Here is a 14,067-nt window from a genome sequence, read left to right on the forward strand (position 1 = left end):
GCTTCCTGGGGCCTTTTCTTTGTTGTGGTTTGATTTCATGAGACACACTCAGGCTATGTCTACTCTATGGGGTTTTTCCGGGATACCAGAAGGTAACCCAAAAATTCTCTGCTGCGTCCAGGGAACGCATCTGCTCTTCCGCTTTTTCTTGCGGAAGAGAAGACGTGCTCTTTCGGAAGCCCTGTCTTCCTCCTTCCACAAGGAAGAATGGCTCTTCCAAAAGAGGGGTTTTCCGAAATTTGGTGCTGTGTAGACAGGCCAAATTTCAGAAAAGCCTCTTCCGAAAAAACTATTAGAAAAAGCCTTGCAAATTGTGGAGCACCATTTGCATACCTTTCTCCGCTAAAGCCCCATAGTGTAGACATAGGCTGCTGTAGCTCCTTTGGAGTCAGGGATCCTGGTCACCGGCCCTGGGCCACGGGTGCAAGTGTAACCAGCACAGGTGGATTTGAACCTGGGACCTTGGGAGCTTAGTGTAGGAGCCTCTGCCACTTCATCTAAAAGCCTGCTACCGCACAGCTTATGCTGAGGAGCTCCCTTGTTCTTGTCTCTCGCTATAAGTGGTCTGAGTGCCATGGGACACACTAGGGCTACAGCTAGACTGCAGGCTTCTTGCGCAAGAAGCTTTTTTCGGAAAAGATTGTCCACAAAAGCTTCTTGCACAAAAGTGCATCCATACTGCACAGCGCATCGAAGCAATGCGCTTTTGCACAAGAGAGTGTCCAGACTGCCTGGATGCGCTCTTGCAAGTAAGTAGTAATTGCTATGGACTGAATGGCCACCAGGGTACCTGTGTTTTTTCCTCTTCCCTTTTCTTGTGCAAAACCCCTTCTTCCCCGTCCACATGCACCTTTTTTCACAAGAGCTCTTGCGCCTCGTAGAATGAGGATTACCAATTGTGCAAAACCCCTCTTCCCCGTCCACACACTCCTTTTGCACAAGAGCTCTTGCACCTCGTAAAATGAGGATTACCAATTGTGCGAAAACCCCCTCTTCCTCGTCCACACGCTCCTTTTTGCACAAGGATTACCAATTGTGCGAAAACCCCCTCTTCCTCGTCCACACACTCCTTTTTGCACAAGGATTACCAATTGTGCGAAAACCCCCTCTTCCTCGTCCACGCACTCCTTTTTGCACAAGAGCTCTTGCACCCCGTAGAATGAGGATTACCAATTGTGCAAAACTCCTCTTTCCTGTCCACACACTCCTTTTTGCACAAGGATTACCAATTGTGCGAAAACCCCCTCTTCCTCGTCCACACACTCCTTTTTGCACAAGGATTACCAATTGTGTGAAAACCCCCTCTTCCTCGTCCACACATTCCTTTTTTCACAAGAGCTCTTGCACCCCGTAGAATGAGGATTACCAATTGTGCAAAAAACCCCTCTTCCTCGTCCACACACTCCTTTTGCACAAGAGCTCTTGTGCCCTGTAGAATGAGGATTACCAATTGTGCAAAACCCCTCTTCCCTGTCCACACACTCCTTTTTGCACAAGAGCTCTTGCACCCCGTAGAATGAGGATTACCAATTGTGCAAAACCCCTCTTCCCTGTCCACACACTCCTTTTTGCACAAGAGCTCTTGCACCCCGTAGAATGAGGATTACCAATTGTGCAAAACCCCTCTTCCTCGTCCACACACTCCTTTTTGCACAAGAGCTCTTGCACCCCGTAGAATGAGGATTACCAATTGTGCAAAACCCCTCTTCCTCGTCCACACACTCCTTTTTGCACAAGAGCTCTTGCACCCCGTAGAATGAGGATTACCAATTGTGCAAAACCCCTCTTCCTCGTCCACACACTCCTTTTTGCACAAGAGCTCTTGCACCTCGTAGAATGAGGATTACCAATTGTGCAAAACCCCCTCTGATCTTTTGATTTACCTGCACAAAAATGTGCTTGAGCTGTGGATGCGCTCGAGTTTTTCCGAAAAGCCCTGTAGTGTAGACGACCCTGGTGTGAGGGTTCCACAAGCAGCCCCCACTGCTCTCCCATCCTGCACTGCTCTGGGCAGATCTGCCCCTTTCTGCCCCCCTCTCTGGGCAGCACACGGGCCCCCTGCTGGCGCCCCGGGGCAGTGAGCTGGCGAGGGGCAGAGAAGGGTTAACCCTGCCGTGTAGCGCTAGAGCACCGCGCTCACGCCAACTGGCGTAACAGGGCCCGGGAGCCCGGTCTGCAGGGACATGGAACCTCTCGCCCCACGGGCGGGCAGCTGGTGCTGGGTCTGGTCACGCTGGGGGGTTGCTGCTGACAGAACTAACCCTCTGGAGCTGCAGGTGGAGGGGCACCCCCCTGGCCTGCGCTTTGCACGGTCCGGTCACCAGCCAGGCCTATGAGTCTGCAGGAAACACGGTCTCAGTTCAAGTCCTGCACAGGGCACCACCGATACTGGTGCTGAGCAGGGCCTGCCAAGCCCCTGCACCCGCTCCCCCGAAGCCCCCGCCACAGCCCTCAGCGTGGGGCCCTTGCCCCAGATGCTTCTCTTCCAGCACCGCCGGGGGAACCGCCTGGGCAGCCCCGCCCCAGCACCCCGCCAGGGCTGTTGGATACGGGCCCTTGCCCCAGACGCTTCTCTTCCAGCACCGCCGGGGGAACCGCCTGGGCAGCCCCGCCCCAGCACCCCGCCAGGGCTGTTGGATACGGGCCCTTGCCCCAGATGCTTCTCTTCCAGCGCTGCCGGGGGAACCGCCTGGGCAGCCCCGCCCCAGCACCCCGCCAGGGCTGTTGGATACGGGCCCTTGCCCCAGATGCTTCTCTTCCAGCACCGCTGGGGGAACCGCCTGGGCAGCCCCGCCCCAGCACCCCGCCAGGGCTGTTGGATACGGGCCCTTGCCCCAGACGCTTCTCTTCCAGCACCGCCGGGGGAACCGCCTGGGCAGCCCCGCCCCAGCAACCCGCCAGGGCTGTTGGATACGGGCCCTTGCCCCAGATGCTTCTCTTCCAGCACCGCCGGGGGAACCGCCTGGGCAGCCCCGCCCCAGCACCCCGCCAGGGCTGTTGGATACGGGCCCTTGCCCCAGATGCTTCTCTTCCAGCACCGCCGGGGGAACCGCCTGGGCAGCCCCGCCCCAGCACCCCGCCAGGGCTGTTGGATACGGGCCCTTGCCCCAGATGCTTCTCTTCCAGCACCACCGGGGGAACCGCCTGGGCAGCCCCGCCCCAGCACCCCGCCAGGGCTGTTGGATACGGGCCCTTGCCCCAGATGCTTCTCTTCCAGCACCGCTGGGGGAACCGCCTGGGCAGCCCCGCCCCAGCACCCCGCCAGGGCTGTTGGATACGGGCCCTTGCCCCAGATGCTTCTCTTCCAGCACCGCCGGGGGAACCGCCTGGGCAGCCCCGCCCCAGCACCCCGCCAGGGCTGTTGGATACGGGCCCTTGCCCCAGATGCTTCTCTTCCAGCACCGCCGGGGGAACCGCCTGGGCAGCCCCGTCCCAGCACCCCGCCAGGGCTGTTGGATACGGGCCCTTGCCCCAGATGCTTCTCTTCCAGCACCGCCCGGGGGAACCGCCTGGGCAGCCCCGCCCCAGCACCCCGCCAGGGCTGTTGGATACGGGCCCTTGCCCCAGATGCTTCTCTTCCAGCACCGCCGGGGGAACCGCCTGGGCAGCCCCGCCCCAGCACCCCGCCAGGGCTGTTGGATACGGGCCCTTGCCCCAGATGCTTCTCTTCCAGCACCGCCGGGGGAACTGCCTGGGCAGCCCCGCCCCAGCACCCCGCCAGGGCTGTTGGATACGGGCCCTTGCCCCAGACGCTTCTCTTCCAGCACCGCCGGGGGAACCGCCTGGGCAGCCCCGCCCCAGCACCCCGCCAGGGCTGTTGGATACGGGCCCTTGCCCCAGATGCTTCTCTTCCAGCACCGCCGGGGGAACCGCCTGGGCAGCCCCGTCCCAGCACCCCGCCAGGGCTGTTGGATACGGGCCCTTGCTCTTGGCCCCAGGGCAGTTACATCAGCAGGAAATTTGGCCTGTTGCATTTCAAACCCCGTCCCCAGGTTGCTCCAGCTCTCGGAGAACACCTGGCGAGCGCCCTGTCCGCTGGGCCACGCTGGACCCCCCACTGCACCGTCAGGGTGCCCCTCACACCGCGCAGAGAGTGAGGCTGCTGCCTGGGTGGTTTCTTTGGGCCCTGAGGCAGCCGGAAAAGGGCTCCCCCCCTTGCTGTAGCCACAAACAAACGGGCTGATTTTGTGAAGCCAGAGAGGCCCAGGGAAGGGGCACGTGCGGGTCACACACACCCAGGAGCAGGGACCTCAGCCCGAGCTGAGTGTGTCACACACATTTCTACTGGCTTCGCAGTAGGGGAGCGTTCTGCCCCCACCCCGGCTGCCAGCTCCCCGCTCCAGGCCAGCTTTTCTCCTTGTTATTCCTGCTCCACTCCTCTTGCTTGGGCAGGCATGCTGGGCTGGGGCGGGGGGTGCAGAGTGCCTTTGGCAGCTGGTCCCACGCAGCAATTCCCTTCCGCCGCCACATTCAGCTGGGTTTCAGTGCAACTTTTCCCAAGAGCTGGTGTTCTAGCCCGTTCAACAGCCCGCGGCAGCTGCAGCGCAGGGCAAGGAGAGCCTGGATAGACCCTGCCCCCGCCCCTCACCAGAGACAGCTGCATAGAACACTAGGGCTGTGTCTACACTGGCATGAATTTCCGGAACTGCTTAAAACGGAATACTATTCCCTTTTCAGTTTTTCCGGAAAAGGAGCATCTACATTGGCAGGCTGCTTTTCCGGAAAAGCCCTTTTTCCGGAAAAGCGTCTGTGGCCAATGTAGACGCGCTTTTCCGGAAAAGAGCCCTGATCACCATTTTTGCGATTGGGGCTTTTTTCTGGAAAAGATGACTGGGCTGTCTACACTGGCCCTTTTCCGCAACAGTGTTCCAGAATAAGGACTTATGCCTGAGCAGGAGCAGAATAGTTTTTCCGGAATAGCGGCTGATTTTGTACAGTAGAGCATCGTTGCTTTCCGGAAATTCAAGGGCCAGTGTAGACAGCTCGCAGCTTATTCTGGAAAAGCGGCTGATTTTCCGGAATAAGTGGCCCAGTGTAGACACAGACTAGGACTGGCAGGGACCTCGAGAGCCAGCGAGTCCAGTCCCCTGCTCCCATTGCAGGACCCAGCACTGACTAGACCAGCCCTGATAGACATTTATCCAACCTGCTCCTGAACATCCCCAGAGACGGGGATTCCACAGCCTCCCTGGGCAATTTATTCCAGTGTTTGGCTACCCTGACAGTTAGGGTATGTCTACACTAGCTCAGTAATTCGAGATAGGTAGGCAAATGAGGGCAACCGGAGTTCCAAATAAAGCCCGGGATTTAAATATCGCAGCCTTCATTTGCAACTCCGGTTGCCCTCATTTGCCTACCTAGCTTGAACTACCGAGCTAGTACAGACATACCCTTAGGAACTTTTTCCTAATGTCCAACTTAAACCTCCCTTGCTGCAGTTTAAGCCCATTGCTTCTTGTTCTAGCCCCAGAGGCCAAGGTGAACAAGTTTTCTCCCTCCTCCTTATGACACCCTTTTAGATACCTGAAAACGGCTCATGTCCCCCCTCAATCTTCTCTTTTCTAAACTAAACAAGCCCAATTCCTTCAGCCTTCCCTCATAGGTCATGTTCTCCAGACCTTTAATCATTCTCATTGCTCTTCTCTGGACCCTCTACAATTTCTCCACGTCTTTCTTGAAATGCGGTGCCCAGAACAGGACACAACACTCCAACTGAGGCGTAACCAGCACAGAGTAGAGCGGACGAATGACTTCTCGTGTCTTGCTCACAACACACCTGTTCATGCAGCCCAGAATCATGTTTGCTTTCTTTGCAACGGCATCACACTGCTGACTCATTCAACTTGTGGTCCACTCTAAGCCCTAGATCCCTTTCTGCCGTACTCCTTCCTAGACAGTCGCTTCCCATTCTGTGTGTGTGAAACTGATTGTTCCTTCCTAAGTGGAGCACTTCGCCTTTGTCTTTATTAAACTTCATCCTCTTTACCTCAGACCATTTCTCCAGTTTGTCCAGGTCATTTTGAATTCTGACCCATCCTCCAGACCAGTCGCAACCCCTCCCAGCTTGGTATCATCTGCAAACTTAATAAACGTACTTTCTATGCCAATATCTAAATCGTTGATGCAGATATTGAACAGAGCCGGTCCCATAACAGACCCCTGCGGAACCCCACTAGTTATACCTTTCCAGCAGGACTGTGAACCATTAATAACTACTCTGAGTACAGTTACCCAGCCAGTTATGCACCCACCTTATAGTAGCCCCATCTACGTTGTATTTGCCTAGTTTATTAATAAGAATAAACTGCATCTGAAGTGGCAGAAGAGGAGAGCCTGGCTAACCCCCCCCCCTCCCATGCCCTCAGGGCTGCCCCCTCACTGCTGGGCTCCACACAGGAGTTGTACTGAGATGACTGCTGGCTCTCGCCTGACCGCCCCCTCCCACCCTAGGCTGTACCAGGCAGCAGTGGCTCCATGCAGACTGCTCAGTGGAGCAGGGTACAATCCTGCCCATGCCTTTCCTGCCACCCCATGCTCCCCGGCTGGGCTTTGCACTCCCTGCTCTGCCACAGGCGCCTGGGCCTGGGCTAGTGCGGCAGCATTGGTGAGAAGTAGTCGCCTTTCCTTTCTCTGGTGAGAGCAAGCAGCCAGTAGGGCTGGGGGCCGAGCGCAGGCCTTCCTTACCGTGCCCTGTTCTCAGCAGCTGCAAAGCTACTTCTCACCCATCTACTCACAGGGGTTATTGCTGAAGCAGAGGCATTCCTGGGGCTGCTGTCACACACAGACAGACAGACACACACACGGACACACAGCCCAGTTCTTAGGGCGAGAGCAAGTTTTGATGCTTTGGGAGATATGCCATGTGGCTCTTAGTCTGGGACCATGCAAAGTTCTGCATACAGGCAGCTTGGGCACCTGGAGAAGGGCTTTCCCCGTTTGTTGTGTGCTCACCACTGTTCCAAGGCTAGGTGCTGGAAGGTAAATCAAGCCCTAGTTCGAACTACCTGTGAAACCTCATTCCAGGAGGAATAACAGGGAGTTGAACGAGGGCTTTAGTTTGAACTACCGGGTCCCTGCCGTGTGTAGACACGGGCCGTTAGTCCGGACTTGTACATTTCAAAATGGCGCCCGGCCGGGAAGATGCAAATCAAGCGCGGGATATTTAAATCCTGGGCTTGATTTGCAACTTCGAATGCCGACATTAGCCTCCCTAGTTCGAACTATCTAGCCCGTGCCGCATGTAGCCGCGCGGCACGGGGTTCGCACTAGCCGGCTTTTAAAAATGGCAGCGCCAGCTTTATGCTAATGAAGCCCAGGAAATTCAAATCCCGGGCTTCATTACAAGTGCGGTATGCATACATTACCCCGCTAGTTCGAACTAGGGGGCTAGTGTAGACAGACCCTATCAGATTTATTGGAGCACAAGCTTTTGTGGACAAAGACCCACTTTGTCAAATAATAAAGCGCCGTGAAACTAAACCAAACATTCAGTTTTCTCCAAATGTCAGCTGTGTTGACGTGCCCCCCAGACTTCCCTCGAGAACCCCTCAGGGGCCTCGTCCCCCTGGTTGAGAAACACTGGCCTGCGCGCTAGCCAGGGTCCATGCTCGCTCCACTCTGACACACGGGGCCTGGGACTCCCGTGCCCATTGCCTGGCAGTGATGGAAGACCGGGGGGGGGGGGGGGGGGGAGTGGAAGCAGGTGGCCTGTACTAGACTGGAGGTCCCATAGATGACTGAGGGGCCTAAGCCATCTGGGCTTAAACTTGGGCTTCTGCCGCGGCCCAGGGCTGTGGGTTTTCTTAGGAACACGGGGCTCAGGGCCCTGTGAAGCACTTCCCAGCGTCCGGAAAGTGCTGGGGCCAGGATTTTGCAACCAGCACTGGGGCTTGGCTTGTGGACGATTCAGCCCTGGCCCCGGGTTTCACAATGCGAGACCTGGCACGGCACGGCGCTGCGCTGCAGAGAGAAAGCAGCAGGGAGGGGCGAGCGGAGCTGGGTTTCTCAGCAACAACAAAGCATTGCTCAGTGTGGGCTGAAGGGAAGGAGCTGGCGGACACAGGGGTTACTCGCGGGCAGAGCCCAAGCCTCTGGGGCAGGGGACGAATGGAGCTTCAGGACAGTGAACTCACGTAACCCCCGGCCCAAGTGGGGCGCCATAGGGACTCCTTTGTGCTGCTGCCCGGCTGGACAATGGAGCCGGCACCTCCCAGGGCAGGGAACTGGCTGACTCCGCTGCAGAGGAGACGATGCCTTAGCCAAGGGCTGGGTGCTCAGGTGGGAGGAGCTGTGGGGTGGGTGGCCTGAGGGTCGCTACATCAGCTTGGACAAATCCCTGCCAATTTCCTCCAACACTGGAAAAAGGAATCCAGGGGCATCTTGGAGACTTACATATGCAGGGTCATGAGCTTCGGGGGTAAAACCCACTTCCGCAGATGTGTGGGTGGGTGACCCTGATCCCAGTGGTATTTGTTAGTCTCAGAGGGTCTGGCTACACTACAAAGTGAATTCCAACTCACAGCCGCTAGTTCAATGAACTTTCCTAGGCGCCACACAGGCAACCGCTAGATCAAACTGAATTGGAACGAGCGGAGCGCTTAATTGGAACGAGCAGAGCGCTTAATTGGAACGAGCGGAGCGCTTAATTGGAACCAGGGAAACCTCATCCCACGAGGACTAAGCCAAGTTCCAATTAACTAGTTCGAATTAAGGGGTGTATAGCCCCTTAATTCGAACTAGTGGGAGGCTAGCCCTCCCCAGCTTGCCCTGGTGGCCACTCTGGGCACCACCAGGGAAATTCTTCTGCCCCCTCCCGTCCCCGGAGCCCTTAAAGGGGCACGGGCTGGCTACGGTGCCCGTGCCAGGTGCAAGCCTGCCAGCACCCAGCCAGCAGACCCTGCACCTGGCACGGCACGAGCCAGCCACCCACTACCACCCAGCCCTCTGCCTCTTCCCGGGACCAGGCTGGCAGCTCCCAGGAGCCTGCCCGGGGCCGCAAGAGGCGGGCGCCCGCCTGGTCAGTGCAGAGATCGTGGACCTCGTCCAGGTTTGGGGGGAGGCCTCCAATGTCCACAACCTCCGCACTAGGCACAGGAAGACGGCCATCTAGGGCAGGAGAGCTGCCAGCCTGGCCACCAAAGGCCACATGCGAACCCAGGAGCAGGTTTGCATGAAAATCAAGGTGGTCCACTGAGACCCCCGACCCTGAGCTTAGAACATAAGAGCATAAGAACGGCCATACTGGGTCAGACCAAAGGTCCATCTAGCCCAGTAGCCTGTCTGCCGACAGCGGGCAACACCAGGTACCCCTGAGGGGATGGACCGAAGACAATGACCAAGCCATTTGTCTCGTGCCATCCATCTCCAGCCTTCCACAAACAGAGCCAGGGACACCATTTCTACCCCCTGGCTAATACCACTCCTTGGACCCAACCTCCATGAATTTATCTAACTTCTCTTTAAACTCTGTTATAGTTCTAGCCTTCACAGCCTCCTGCGGCAAGGAGTTCCACAGGTTGACTCTTTGCTTTGTGAAGAAGAACTTTCTTTTATTAGTTTGAAGCCTGCTACCCATTCATTTCATTTGGTGTCCTCTAGTCCTTATATTATGGGAACTAATGAAGAACTTTTCTTTATGCACCCTCTCCACACCACTCATGATTTTATAGACCTCTATCAAAACCCCCTCAGTCTCGTCTTTTCTAAGCTGAAAAGTCCCAGTCTCTTTAGCCTCTCTTCATATGGGACCTGTTCCAAACCCCTAATCATTGTAGTTGCCCTTTTCGGAACCCTTTCCAAGGCCAAAACCTCTTTTCTGGGGTGAGGAGATCACAGCTGTACACAGTACTGAAGATATGGCATACCATAGTTTTATACTTCCCCTCCTCCTTCTTCCCCTGGCTTCCCCCTTCCAGCTCCCTCCTCCCAGGTTTCCCACTTCTCTCTTCCACCCTCTCTCTTCCCATCTCCCACCTCCTTTTCCCAGTCTCCCCAGAGGTTAATCCCCCCCCCCCGAGTTTTGTTAGCTAAAGAGAGTTTCTAGTTTTGACCACACGTGTCCTTTTTTTTATACATCAGGAAGGGGGGCTAGGGAGGGGTAAGTGGAAGGAGGTGAGGGAGGAATGGGGTACGAGCCCCTGATGGGGAGGACTGGGGTGGCTCTGCGGGCTCCTCAGGGTGGAAGCTCTCCTGCAGCCCCCCAATTAACCCCCCCGGATGGCAGCCTGCGGCAAGTGCAGCCGGGCTGATGGGCGAGTGCTGTGATGTGCCGAGTGTGGGCACTCAGGGCACTCCAAGTCAGAACTGCTTTGCTGTCCCTCATTGAGGTAGACAACAAGCGGGGAACCCTAAGAACTGTCTGTCCGGGGTGGGGGTTGGGTCCCTTTAAGCACAGCCCTTGGCTAGCCTGAGACAGCAGCTCCACGCTCTAAGTCCTAACCTGATGCCCTGCCGGCACTGCTTCCGGCCAGCCTTAACCTCGGTTCAGGGTCCACTCGATGTGGACATGCTAGTTCGAATTAGCAAAACGCTAATTTGAACTAGTTTTTAGGTCTAGATGCACTAGTTCCAATTAGCTTAGTTCCAATTAACTAATTCGAATTAAGTTAGTTCGAATTAGTGCTGTAGTGTAGACAGACCCAAAGGTGTGTCTGGACTACAGGGTTTTGTCAACAAAAGGGGACTTTTGTTGACAAAACTAGACCTGTGTCTACACTGCCGCTGCGTTCCGTCGACATAACGTGAACAGAACTCAGCAGTTTTGTCGATGGCGGTAACCCTCATTCTGCAAGGAGTAACGCCTTTTGTCGACAGAGCTCTGGCGCCCACCGGCGTTACTGCGTCTGCTCTGTCCTTTGCGTCCACACTCTCATGTCCACAAAGCGGCTGGCTTTGGCGACAGAACTGGATGTCGTCTAGACGCTCTTTGTCCACAGTATCTGTCCACAAAGCCTGTCGTCTAGACGCTCTTTGTCCACAGTATCTGTCCACAAAGCCTGTCGTCTAGACGCTCTTTGTCCACAGTATCTGTCGACAAAGCCTGCCGTCTAGACGCTCTTTGTCCACAGTATCTGTCCACAAAGCCTGTCGTCTAGACGCTCTTTGTCCACAGTATCTGTCCACAAAGCCTGTCGTCTAGACGCTCTTTGTCCACAGTATCTGTCCACAAAGCCTGCCGTCTAGACGCTCTTTGTCCACAGTATCTGTCCACAAAGCCTGTCGTCTAGACGCACCCGGAGGTGCCACTGGACTCTTCGTTGTTTGCTAGTGACATGACTCCCCCAGAGACTTTTAAGATTAAACTGCAGTTGCTGGAGCCTCCAGTCCAGTTCCTGGAGGGTTGGCAATGCTAACGGCTCCCCTGGGAAGAGGGGGGCAGGGAGAGAAAAAACCTCCCCTCCCCCGGTCTGTGAGCACAGGAGTCACCAGCCTGGGGGACGCGGATGGAGCTTTGCTGTTTCCCAGCTTGTGGAAAAGTGCGGGGCTCCTGCCGATGGACTTTTCCAGCAGCCGCATCCTCCCCTAAGCCAGGCTGCCCAGAGCTGGCACAGGTGGAGCCAGCAGGAGCCTGGCTCAGTTCCCAGCAGGCACCCGATGGAGCTCTGTCAAATGTGGGGGGGGGGGAAGTGGGGCGCAGCCAACTGGGTCCCTGTGTCCCTGGAGGCGGGGGGAGAAGATGAGGGGGTTGACTGTCATAAGAGCCCCCCTCCAGGCATGCATTTCGGGAAGAACAGCCCATCCCAACCCCTCCTCTGGAGCCCCTGTCCCTGTCCCAACTCCGCGTGGCTGCTTGCTCACGGAAACGAGTCCTGGAGTCTAGAACTCGCCCCTCTGGAGTGCTTTCTTACCTCCCCGGCCCTTGGCTGGGCATCCTTGGCTTAACTGGCTCCAATCCGGCACATTTCTGGCCTTGGAGAGAAACGGGAACGTGCTGCCGCACCTCGTTCAGACATCACAAGGCAAAGCAGGGGCAAGGCTGAGGGGCGGTCTGGGGGCTTATGGCCACCCCAAAGTCACTTGACATCTCCCCCCACTGCAGCCATCTCCAGCCCCCCAGTTCTGGAGACACAGCAGCCAAGGCAGCGGCTGCTGGCGGGGGGCCAGTTGTAGCACCCATGGAGAGGTAAGCGGGGGGTGGGGAGAGCCTGCGCCCATCCCCCGGCCTGTGTCCCCACTTGCAGCTTGCACCGCCTTGAGTGACCTGCCCCCCTCCGGGGCTCCGCCTGGCTCCAGGGCAGCTCCTAGTCGTGTCCCAGGCTGCAGGCGCCAGCTTCCGGCTTCCAAACTGGCCAGGGTGTGGTGGTGAGGAGGGCACAGCCCCCGGTTTTGGGTCTGGCCCCCTCAGCACTTGCCCCAGGATGCGGCTGGTGCAGCCCACGGGGCAGGAGCCCAGGGTAGCATGGCCCCCACCGAGCGCCCTCACAGCACAGAGCAGAGCCCAGCACGCGCCAGTTTTCCAGCTGCCCCATTTCCGTGTGGGGCAAGGGGGATGGGCATCAGTGTAGCACCCCAAGCTAAATGGGCACAGACACTGGGTGTGGCCCCCCACCCTGCTGCACCTGGGGGGCAGCTGGGGCCCGCAACCCAAAGCAGGCACGGGAGGGGCCAGCGGCCTTTGCTTGCCCCATGTCCATTGTCTGTGTGGGCCCCTGTAACTTCATCATCCCACCCTGCGCCTGCCCCTCCCGAGCCCAGCCAGAGCCGGACCAGCACCAGCGCCTGTGGCCAGGGCACGGGTCAGGGGCTGCTGTGCCCCGCGGTGTGTGCAGCACCCGGCCCCATGGGGCCCTGCTCTGGGGTCTCAGGCATGGCCCTGCCCTGCTGGGAGCTCCTGGCCCCAGGCACAGGGCCGGGAAGGCGGGTGGGAGGGCAGTCTCCAGGCAGTGGGCTGCTGTGCCCCGCGGTGTGTGCAGCACCCGGCCCCATGGGGCCCTGGTCTGGGGTCTCAGGCATGGCCCTGCCCTGCTGGGAGCTCCTGGCCCCAGGCACAGGGCCGGGAAGGCGGGTGGGAGGGCAGTCTCCAGGCAGGGGGCTGCTGTGCCCCGCGGTGTGTGCAGCACCCGGCCCCATGGGGCCCTGGTCTGGGGTCTCAGGCATGGCCCTGCCCTGCTGGGAGCTCCTGGCCCCAGGCACAGGGCCGGGAAGGCGGGTGGGAGGGCAGTCTCCAGGCAGGGGGCTGCTGTGCCCCGCGGTGTGTGCAGCACCCGGCCCCATGGGGCCCTGGTCTGGGGTCTCAGGCATGGCCATGCCCTGCTGGGAGCTCCTGGCCCCAGGCACAGGGCCGGGAAGGCGGGTGGGAGGGCAGTCTCCAGGCAGGGGGCTGCTGTGCCCCGCGGTGTGTGCAGCACCCGGCCCCATGGGGCCCTGCTCTGGGGTCTCAGGCATGGCCCTGCCCTGCTGGGAGCTCCTGGCCCCAGGCACAGGGCCGGGAAGGCGGGTGGGAGGGCAGTCTCCAGGCAGGGGGCTGCTGTGCCCCGCGGTGTGTGCAGCACCCGGCCCCATGGGGCCCTGCTCTGGGGTCTCAGGCATGGCCCTGCCCTGCTGGGAGCTCCTGGCCCCAGGCACAGGGCCGGGAAGGCGGGTGGGAGGGCAGTCTCCAGGCAGGGGGCTGCTGTGCCCCGCGGTGTGTGCAGCACCCGGCCCCATGGGGCCCTGGTCTGGGGTCTCAGGCATGGCCCTGCCCTGCTGGGAGCTCCTGGCCCCAGGCACAGGGCCGGGAAGGCGGGTGGGAGGGCAGTCTCCAGGCAGGGGGCTGCTGTGCCCCGCGGTGTGTGCAGCACCCGGCCCCATGGGGCCCTGGTCTGGGGTCTCAGGCATGGCCCTGCCCTGCTGGGAGCTCCTGGCCCCAGGCACAGGGCCGGGAAGGCGGGTGGGAGGGCAGTCTCCAGGCAGGGGGCTGCTGTGCCCCGCGGTGTGTGCAGCACCCGGCCCCATGGGGCCCTGCTCTGGGGTCTCAGGCATGGCCCTGCCCTGCTGGGAGCTCCTGGCCCCAGGCACAGGGCCGGGAAGGCGGGTGGGAGGGCAGTCTCCAGGCAGGGGGCTGCTGTGCCCCGCGGTGTGTGCAGCACC

This window comes from Pelodiscus sinensis, chromosome 22 (assembly GCF_052426305.1).
Source record: "Pelodiscus sinensis isolate ZL-2025 chromosome 22, ASM5242630v1, whole genome shotgun sequence".
NCBI lineage: Eukaryota > Metazoa > Chordata > Testudines > Trionychidae > Pelodiscus > Pelodiscus sinensis.